Source organism: Stylophora pistillata, chromosome 4 (genome assembly GCF_964205215.1).
Source record: "Stylophora pistillata chromosome 4, jaStyPist1.2, whole genome shotgun sequence".
Taxonomy (NCBI): Eukaryota; Metazoa; Cnidaria; class Anthozoa; order Scleractinia; family Pocilloporidae; genus Stylophora; species Stylophora pistillata.
This window is the reverse complement of record NC_142522.1, coordinates 24199400-24210525: the sequence shown is the minus strand read 5'-3', so window position 1 is coordinate 24210525 and position 11126 is coordinate 24199400.

Sequence of the window (11126 nt, the reverse complement as noted above, 5' to 3'; positions counted from 1 at the left end):
CAAGTGACGTAAGTCGGTCGTGATTGGTCTGTTTCGATCTGTCGGTAAAGGTAGGTCGTTCTTTTTTGGTCGTTTGTGATGTTTATGTCGTGAATGAGTCGTTTGTATGGGGCGGGTAGTTGTTGACATCTGTTTAGAGGAGTCTGTTCTAAGTTAGTAAACCAGCTTTCCAGAGTCAGTCGTTGAAAATAGTCAGTGCTGTAGGTTAGGCATTGCGCAGAGTCCCAGTCAATGTTGTGGTTGGTAAGTCGATGGTGTTCAGCAATGTGATTGCTGACATCACTTTTCTTGGTCGCCCGTCTGTGTTCAGCCAGTCTTGTTGTGAGGTTTCTGCCTGTCTCACCGATGTAGGAGGCTTGGCAGTCGGAACAACTGATCTTATAAATCGTTCCCTGTCTGTTCCTCGTTCGTCTTTGTCTTTAACGTTGGTTAGTAACTGACGTAGTGTGGTAATGGGTTTGTGGGCGACGCGGATATTGAAGGGTAGTAAGATGCGCGAGATGTTTTCAGAGATGCCTTTTATGTACGGTATGGTTGCTGTAGTCGAAGGGGTTGCGGTGTCGTTTGTTTCGGTAGTGGTAGTGGGTCGGTGAGTGTTTTGTCGCATGAAGCCGTTGTTGTAGTTGTTCTTCGTAAAAACACGGTGATGGTATTTGTTCTCGTCGGATAAGCTGTCTGTCGAGTCACATACTAGTTGTGCGCGTCGTGTTAGAGTTCTGATAGTTGTGGCTTTGTGTGATGTAGGGTTGTAGGATGACTCGTCTTGTAATCTGTCGGTGTGTGTCGGTTTCCTGTAAACTGTCGTTCGTAATGAGTTGTCGTTGTGGCTTACCAGGCAGTCTAGAAAAGGAAGTTTGCCATTTTCTTCGACTTCTCTGGTAAACAGTATGTTAGTGTTTTGTTCGTTAAGGTGGTTGTGGAATGCGTCAATTTGGTCGTGTCGAACGGCGGTGATAGTGTCGTCAACGTAACGTAACCCAAGCGGTATCGTTTGTCGGCAAGTCGAAAGGGCGCGTTCCTCGATGTTCTGCATCACAATTTCTGCTATAACAACAGAAGCTGGAGACCCCATGGCAGTGCCGTGTAACTGTTTGTAGTGTTTACCGTTGTACTGAAGGTAAGTAGACGTTAGGCAAATGTTTAGCAAGTCCATGATGTCGTCTGTCGGTAGCGGTAGTGGGTCGGTAGATTGTCGGATTGCAGTCTCAGTGCATTGTAATGCTAATTGAAGTGGAATACTTGTGAACAGTGATTTCACATCAAATGACACTAGTTTGTAGTCGTCAGGTATCTGAACAGTCTTAGTAGCGTTAATGAAGTCTTCAGTGGATTGTAGTTTATGTCTGGATTTGTCGGTTAGCGGTTGTAGTATTGTCGTCAGGTACTTGGATAGTTGGTATGTGGGAGAGCCTGAACAAACATCGAATTAAACCCGACATTAAACATTCTTCTTCAAAAGATATGTTAGATATGTTCAGGGTAAAACGCACATGTGAGAAAGTTTTACGACGTAGCTTTTACGTTCAAATCGAACAACAAGACGAAATGTAGAAGCGAGATCTTGAACAAACATCGAATTAAACCCAACAAGAGGGGAAGGTTAACGGACAGTTACACGACACCATACGATTATTCTTAGTTTCATCTTGAATGGGTCCGCCTCAAGAGACCGTTCAATACAGATGGAAGACAATACAGACAAGCCGTTAGGACCGCAAGGACTTAGTGCGAGCGCGGCCACTTAATACGAGTGGCCGCTTTAAATTACAGTAAATAGTGCAGAGTTTCGGAACTTTAAAAACTGATCGTTTAGCCTGACAAGGTTACCGCTTAATACGATACCGCTTAATATGGTACCGCTTCATATAGGCTCAAGGATAAAATAGAGCAAGGTCAGGTGCGTAGCGTGGTCATTTTTTCAAGTACGCACAAGTACATATGATCTAGAAACCTAAGTAAACTGAGCGAAAAATACCGCGTTCTTTATTTCTTGTTTGAAATAGTTGTGAGAATACAAGCAAAGAACAAAGCGTCTTGCCCTTATTTTGAGCAAACTTGGCGCAAACACAACGTTGTTTTGAAATTTTTCTGGTCACTTCAAGTACGCACGTGCGTATATGCGTAGAGGACGCTACGCGCCTGGAGATTAAAACGTTAGTTTACTCCGGATTTACTTATGGTGAATTTACTGCAGTTACCTTACTGCAGTTAAGTGTTTGTATTATGATTAAATAAGAAATTATCTTGATGGTAATAAGGGAGTGTACAGGTATTAATGTTGTTGTCTCAGAACAAATTCTCACATGACACAAAGACTTTCCTTCGTGCAAAAAAAGCTAGTACAAGTCAATGATTTCAGTTCTGTTCAATGTTCGGTTCAAGGCTCGACTACTGACACATTTGAAATGCCACCTTTGAATTGTTCCCACCAGTGCACCAGGCCGACTTTGGTAATGTGGCAGTTTGCATACTGTTCTGCAATATCACTCGCTGACAAGACCCTGCTCCAAAGATTAACTTCTGTCACCTCACCCGGTCCAAAACTATTTTTGCTTTGGAAGCCCCCTCCAACTGTATCTTGATCTTGTCCAATAACAACTGTTCCGCCAGCTGGAACCTGGTGGTTTTCGTTCAAGTCTGTTCCATTGCTTCGAAGTCGTCCATCCAGATAAAGCTGCCAGGCGCCTTTTGTGCTTTTCCAGGTAACACAGATGTGATGCCACATGGCGTCACTTATTCCAGCTCCGGTAACACTTGGAAAATGATCATAGAAAAAGGTACGTTAAAAATTCTTATAATCTCCAAAGACTCAGTTTTCCTATACTAACTGCAGATAATTGATTAAAAGCTTAAGTGATAAGACAGTTCATTGTATGGCTGAAATACTACCAAGAGACTGAGACACTACCAAGAGAATTTCCAGTAGATGTGCCGCCCTGCTTCAAGCTGACTTGGACAACTCCATAACTTGGTGTGACGACAACGGTTTGTCTTTCAGCACAAAGAAATGTAAAGTCCTACACATGTCAAAGAGAACCTCGCGCCAAAGCGAGAAGCATACATACCATTTAGACGGCCAGACCTTGGACTCACCTCCTGACACCAAGGCTTTAGGCGTGACTGTCATTACTCCAATATCATGGACGACGCACGTCGAAGAGATATGTGCCAAGTGTAAAAAAGTTCTTGGTCTTGTAAAGCGTGTATGCGGTAGAGACATTGTTAACGTATCAACTAAGAAATGATGTACACTGCGTTAGTTCGCCCAATCGTCGAGTACGTATCCTCTGTATGGTCTCCTTACACAGCAAAGCATCGTAGGCTAATCAAAAATATACAACGACGGGCTACTAAATTTATGCTAAACCACCCAGATAGGAAAACCAGCTACACTGCGATACTGAAAATTCTCAGACTAGGTTTACACTAGAGGAGAGTTTTCTGGATTCATAAATGTTTCTGGATTCATCAATTTTGGAGTATTCGGATTCGTAGGCGTTTACACTGAAAGGATATTCGGATTCCTGACCGTTTACACACAACGACAACTCCGAGAACATTCGAAATGGAATGGTTACCAAGCCCAGTGTTGTTTCGTCGTTCGATCGACGAAGTGAAAATGCCTCCCCCAAAAAAGGCTAGAGTAGATCCAGATGCCACTGAGGCAAATTTGAGTTGGACAGATGCCAAGCAGTCTACGTCGTCGTAGGCGATTAAGTGTGGCTGACGTTAAACTTTCTTGCAATAATAATTTGCGTTTCTTCAGAAATACTGCGGTACACATGATATAATTTATCGCCTGAACCTGCAACAAGATTAGGCAACCGGAGATCGCCAGCAATGTTAGCACCAGATCTATTTTGGTTTCACCGCAAACTCAAAAGATTGCAGGTGGAAATAATATCCGGATTCGAGAAAAAAACCGGTTACACGACAAAACTTTCCGGATACAAAAGTTATCGGATTCAAAGTTCCCACTTTAAATTCCGGATTCAAAATCTCCGGAGACACGACCAAACCGGGACGTTTTTATTTCGGATTCGTCCACTTTCGTGTAAACGGTAGAATGAATCCGGTACTAAAACGTTTCGGATTCATCACGAATCCGAAACAATTTCCTCTAGTGTAAACCTAGTCTTAGCCTACTGCCGCTTGAATTCAGAAGAGAAGTCCATGATCTTGTCATTTTATACAAAATTAGGTCAGGTCTTATCAACGCTAGCTTTGACCATCTTCTGCTTCCTGCTAACCATACATACGCAACCCGACGTCATCATCCTGCAAATATCCGCCCTTTATTTACTCATACTCAGCGGTATTTTACAAACTCTTTCTTTCCTCGCACAATTAAATTATGGAACGATTTACCGAGCAACATTAAGCAAGCGAGCTCCTTATATAACTTTAAAGCCTTAGTTAAGCGGTTTTATACAGAAAAGCTCACGCTTTATACTCCGCCCTAAGTGTCGCAGTCGGTCGGCAAATTATTTTATTCTATAGACAAAGTACATAAGTGCATATGTAACCTATATTTTTCTATTCTTTGTACTTTGTAAGGGGACAAATGTCAATTGGGGCTCGCCCTGTATTTTTCCCCTGCCATTATATTTTTGTTTATTTATTGCGTGTCTCTGTTCATGTATTTACTTGTAAATTGTATTTTCCAGTGACAAATCTCAATGAACTAAACCAAACAAGCAAGGCAAATTTAATATACCCAGGGTCCCTCTCCAAATGTTATCATCATAGCGACATCATCGCCATAGTTTTTGTCATTACTATCGTTGTTGTTTTTACTACTCATCATTATAATTGCGATTATTATTGCTTCGTAGTGCGAAGAAAAAGGTTTCAAATTATTCTCCAATGATGGTCGAGTCCTTTTATCCAATCCCATTGACTTTATTGAGAGAGCATAATAACTATTGTAATAAAGTTCGGATATAACGCACTTTTTCATTGGTTGAAAGGGCGTGCTTGATCAGAGTCTAGAGCATAGAGCTGAGCGAAAGCTGTCACGCCATCTGCCAATTTGTTCTATGGCTAGCTTTTTCACGTTCATTGAAAGCGACACTTCGGAATAAGCTAGCCGACAAGTGACAACAGAAGAACCACATAAAGGTTTTTCAACATGCCAAGCGCCGTACTGTGCATTATTGTAACGTGCACAGAGACGAAAATCCTCAGAAAGAAAACGAAAAGGACTGTCCGAGTTTTGAAGGTTTTCACGCTCAGTTGGATTGTAAACTTACGTACGGTAAGAAAAATTAAACACAGCTAACACTCGTATAGCATATACAGTTTAGTGTTAAAAAAAAAAAAAAAAATAGAACAAGACAGGAATGATGAAACTTGAAAATATATCCAAACTGGCATAACTGTTGAAATTCCATACAAATCACGACGATGTCAGACCGCGACTACAACCATGCTGAGGTCCATCGCGGTTAGCTTATCGTGGCGGTATCTGGTCATCGCGCGCAGTGAAGCAAAGCCTCAGAAATTACATCGGCCGCCCTTCGATTGAACTTAACTAATAACTTGCTCTGATATCCTTCCCGATGCGTTGAGTGGAAGGCCACATCAGTGACAGCCGAGTTTACTGCGCTGTCATTCCGAGAAATCTACTTGTTCCTCTGAATTCACTCAAAAAGTGAGAAGAGACACTCGACTATGTATGATCTTTCTCCCTAAACTTCTTTCGTGCTCTCGCCGCTTTCTGCATGCTTTACAACAGAACAGATCTAGAGCACAGGCTTCTCTCTTCATTAACTAGAAGTGCTTGATATCCTTGAAAATTATACTTGTTTTTTTCTTTCTTAATTATTCCTGTTAGCAGAGCATCCCTGTCTCCTACATACGCAACGCAAAATGACGTTGACTCTTTTCTAATTTTTATAAAATCTATAATCGTATTTGTGCATGATCCTCGCAGTAAAGAGCACTATTTAAGCAATAGTGAAAATCAGACCTGAAAAAATTCAGGCCTGTACGGGATTCGAACCACTGACCTCTGCGATACTAGTGCAGAGCTCTACCAATTGAGCTAATAAGCCAACCGGGAGCAGGTCATCAAGTTATATAATTCGACATAAACCCGTAAGATGATAAATCAAACACAACGAATATATAAAATTCCTATATCTGAACTGTGGTTATAGAAACGTATTTGTGCACGATCCTGGCAGTAAAGAGCACTATTTTAGCCATAGTGAAAATCAGACCTGAAAAAGTTCAGGCCTGTAGGAGATTCGCACCGTACCGGGAGCAGGTCATCAAGTTAATTCGACATAAACCCCTAAATAACCCCAGTTAGCTTGTTAGCTCAATTGGTAGAGCGCTGCACTAGTATCGCAGAGGTCAGTGGTTCGAATCCCGTATAGGCATGAATTTTTTTCAGGTCTGATTTTCACTATTGCTTAAATATTGCTCTTTACTGCGAGCATCGTGCACAAACACGTTTCTATAACCGCAGTTCAGATACATGAATTTCATATATTCGTTGTGTTTAAAATCTATAATAGTAATTTTGCCACAATTCTCTGGCATTTCCTGAGCATTTTCTTCATCCGCGCTTGCTATTTCATTTCACCATGATGAGGGACTACTATATGCCAAGGTAGCCCTAAGGCAAATCCGAACGCTATAATAACTCCTTAATTGGTCGATATTTTGCCAAAGGGACTGTTTCCAAGGAAATGGCATGGTCATAAGCCATGTTTTTTTGTCCGTGAAAGGCGGCCAGATAGACAAGTTTGGTCCGAGTGCCGTATAAAAAAAAAACAACAGCAACTTACTGCTAAACGTATTTCCTCGAGCCGCACTGATGGCCCTCCGTCATTTTCAGTTGTACGGACCTCGCTGTACTTGTTACGTACTGCCACGACCTCAGGTCGATATGCTCTAGCAATGCCCTCTCACTCGGTTAGTAGAAAGTTAGTATTTTCCCTTCCTTTTATATTTCCACATAAATTGCTTCTATACAATGCCAATCGCCCCCAAAAACGTCTAACAATATACGGCGGAGCGCCGGTATTTTTTCAATACCTTCTTGTTTTGTTTCACGCATCACTTACCTTTTTATCCCATTCACAATGATCCTAATTATCGAACTTGGACTCAAAGAAACAACAATACCATTTCCATAAGGACTAGAAGCTTCTGCGTAGCTGTAGAAGCACGGGTAATCATTTGTATTTGTATCCTTCCTTTTAACAAAAAGGCACAAGGTAAATTCCGAGAGAATAAAAGAAATGGCGTTTTCTTTCTTGGCTTAACTTTCGGTGGAAAGCTGTTCAAAAATTATTCGGTAGGCTGTGAAAAAAACAAACAAAAAACAAAATATCGAGGTGACCAGAAATCCTGTTTTATGCGTTTTCTAAGGAACGTTTTACGACTAAGGTCTAGGATTGAGCACCCTATATTGTTTTTCAACCATTGATCTAATTGATAATACAAGAAACTAGATTATAAATAATTAACAAGCAAATATCAAGACATCTTTAGTACTTGGCGTGGTCAATACTCTTACCCCTGGTCATCATAGAGTCTCCAGTAGCTCAGTGGTTAGAGCATCCGACTAGATCACGGAGGGTCGTGGGTTCAAGTCCCATCTGGGGCTCGGATTTTTCTATCACACTAAAATTATTTCATCTTTACATGCTCACTTTGGAGGTTGGTTGGCCGCATCTTGATATGCTCTAATGTGACAGCATGATGCTGTTAGTGAGTTTCATAGGCGCTGACCAATACTTGGCTGTGTAGCCGCGCAATGCGGTTCCAGTCCAGGTCCACAAATTGACCCTTGCTCATCATAGAGTCTCCAGTAGCTCAGTGGTTAGAGCATCCGACTAGATCACAGAGGGTCGTGGGTTCAAGTCCCATCTGGGGCCCGGATTTTTCTATTGCACTAAAATTGTTTCATCTTTACATGCTCACTCTGGAGGTTGGTTGGCCGCATCTTGATATGCTTTAATGTGACAGCGCGATGTTTCACAGGCGCTGACCAATACTTGGCTGTGTAGCCGCGCGATTCAAGTCACATCTGGGGCTCGGATTTTTCTATTACACTAAAATACTCTCATCGACGACGATATTCGTCATCAGTGCTCAAAATGTTGTATGCACCTCGTGAGTCTACAGCAAATTTAATTTTGACCACTGTGATGACGAATATCGCTGTCGATAATATCAAAGTAAACACGATAATTTACATTCACATCTGGAAAACCTCCTTTGGAAACAAGTTCAGTAGCCCTTAGGAAAAACAATTATATCACGCGACAAGGTGCAAAGATCGCTAGTTCATAATGCCATGTGTTTAATTACTCAGCCTGCATATTTTATTACGACAACCTAAATTCTAAAGAGAGATTGATGCACACGTAAGATTGTAATTGCATTTTAACGCAATTTTAGGCCAAAGGAAATATTACCTATCCAACACAATGTACTTCACTGGACTTAAGCTAAGTTTCGTGCCGTCGGCAATTTTTATGTATACTTTACAGTAGCCCCTGGGTGACCCTTAAATGTTCTATAAATGCTATCCTAGTATGGTGTAATTACTATTCTTTCTAAAAACAGTTTTAAAGCACCTTTTTTATTATTATTACTAAGGTCTGTGATGACCCTTAACTATTCTGTCTATAAAGGCTGTCATAATATGCTGTAATTTGTATTCTTCATCAAAATTAATGCAAGTTAATCATTGTCAAGTCATGTACGCACCGACTCTGATCGTAACTTAACCAAGGACACTAGATGGCCCTTATCTGTTCTGTAAGTGCTATCATAGTATGCTGTATTTAGCATTCTTTCTCAAAACAATTTTATTGTACCTGTTTTAGTATTAAGTAAAGGGGAGAATTGATAAATATTAACTGCACTGAGAGCTGCGGTGTTTTACATATTAGGGAACTTAAGCAGTCACGACGGCAACGCCACGGAAGACGTCGATTAAAAAATGAGTTTCTACTTTTAGTTAGAATTTCGAAAATGGCTGCATGTGTTTACCGTCTCATAGGGCGCCAGACCACAGACTCAACATAACGCGTAGAAGTAACGTTGAGTTCGAAATGTAAATTAAAATAATTTGCCGCTGCGGTTTCGGTTCGCAGACGACGAAAATTTTTGGTGATTTCACGTTGTTGTTTTGCAAAGGACGGCAAAGAAATGTATAAAGTTTTAAAACGCACGTGCTGGGCTGTTGTTCTGCCAATTAGATCTATTAATTTTCCACGTTTTCGTTGCCGTCGCCGTCGTGGTTTGCTAAAATTCCTTATTGTTTAAACTGCTGCGCCAGAGATTTCCACAAGAAGAGGTTCTTCGGCTCTTTCCAAGATTGGAGCTTCTACTTTCCCTTTTATCCTTAGTATTTTGTTTGGAATCAGATTTGCATTGGGGTTTGGTGACACGGGTGAGTGGAATTCAAAGCTTAGGTCTAGTTTCGGAACTTTTAGCGAGACACGAGGTAACTGGTCTCCATACAGATCTACTAACCCCGCCTTGGTGAAAAGACTTTAACAATTGTCCAAACCAGAAAATACCGCTATTAAATGTTTGGGTAGGTGGAGATTAAACAGAATTCACTCTCATCTCTATGTTTTTGATGGACCAAGTCTTAGCATCCCGATCAAGACTGAGTAAGGGACTTTAGGGATGAAACTGAGCTCATTGCAGATCGGCTTTAGTCACCCAGTTATTAAGTATATAGTTCAATATCAACTTAGCCCAGCACTGAGACAGTCTAGTCTCCAAAACAAATTTTAAACACTTCTCTTTTTATTTCAGTGGGCCAATTCTTAGCACCCCAGATCAAGACTAAGGAACAAAATATGTGGGTATAAAGCTAACTAAATTTCTCCTATACACAGTTCATGATCCACTTAGCCCAGCACGACAGTCCGTTTCCAAAACAGCTTTAACTCTTAAGGTTTTCTCTTTGATTTTAAGTGGACCAAGTCTTCCTATCCCGGATCAAGACTAATAAGGAGACTTGATCAGCCAACTTTATTGAGATTGAGGGGCAGTTATCGGTCACCCATCTCTTGGTGGGGAACAGTGGACAGACAGACCCCATTTTTTTTGCCTTCCAAGGTTGATATTTTTCTACTGCCTCTTTCTCAGAGAGGTCAGATATACCTGCAAAATAAAGATAAATGAATAGAAAGTAATTGAAAGTAATGTTTGTCTTTGTATATTTATTATCTTTCCATTAGCTGGGTGGTCTGTCTGAGCATGGGGTCTTTGACTCTTTTATGGACTATCCCTATGGCATTTCTTTTTTTCTTTCTTTTGTTACAATGTTGCCATTAATTTTTTAAATAAATAAATAAAACGCGTTAAGGTGCTTTGGATTCTTGACAGTCACCTACATCACATAAGTGCATGCTCCTCTAAAAAACCCAAGAACTGAACTTCCATGTGGTCACTTAGGGTCACTTGTGTCATTAAAAGATGTAGCTTTGATAAAAAAAAAGCTTGTATCGCGCTTTCATTAAATTTGAAGGAATTGTTATGAGCCAAAGTGGTTATGAAAAGTGATTGACATAAATCATCACAAGTAAAGATAAGCATTAATTGTAATGATAATGAGGTGCAGAATCATGTTTTCGCAGATATCACACACATGGAATAACTATAGGTCGGACCAAAATATCGCAATATTTCTGACAATACCTTAAGCTTGCACATCAACAAAAAGCAAAACTCATTTGTTAACGTTTAGAAATAAAATTCTTGATAAATGATGCCTACAGTTATGTGGAGGTATAATGGCCCAACTGTTAACACTCTCGACTCTGGGTTGAGAGGTTCAGGTTCAAGACCTAGCTTAGTTAACGTGTCGTGTTCCTGGTCAAGGCACTTGAATCTTACAGTGCCTTTCTAGACCTAGGAGTATACGTCTACAGAGACAACCTGTCAGGGGAAGCTGACAAAATGCTGGGGGAGTAACCTGCAATCGACAAGCATCCGATCCAGGAGAGTAACAATGCTTCTAGTTGCTTCATGCTACAGAAATTGGGATAAGCCGCCACTGGATGGGCCACCTACGGTGGCTTCAAAGGGACATACACTTTCCTCTCTCTTTTTTTTCACTTGCGACTTAGCTGCTACTTTCTTGC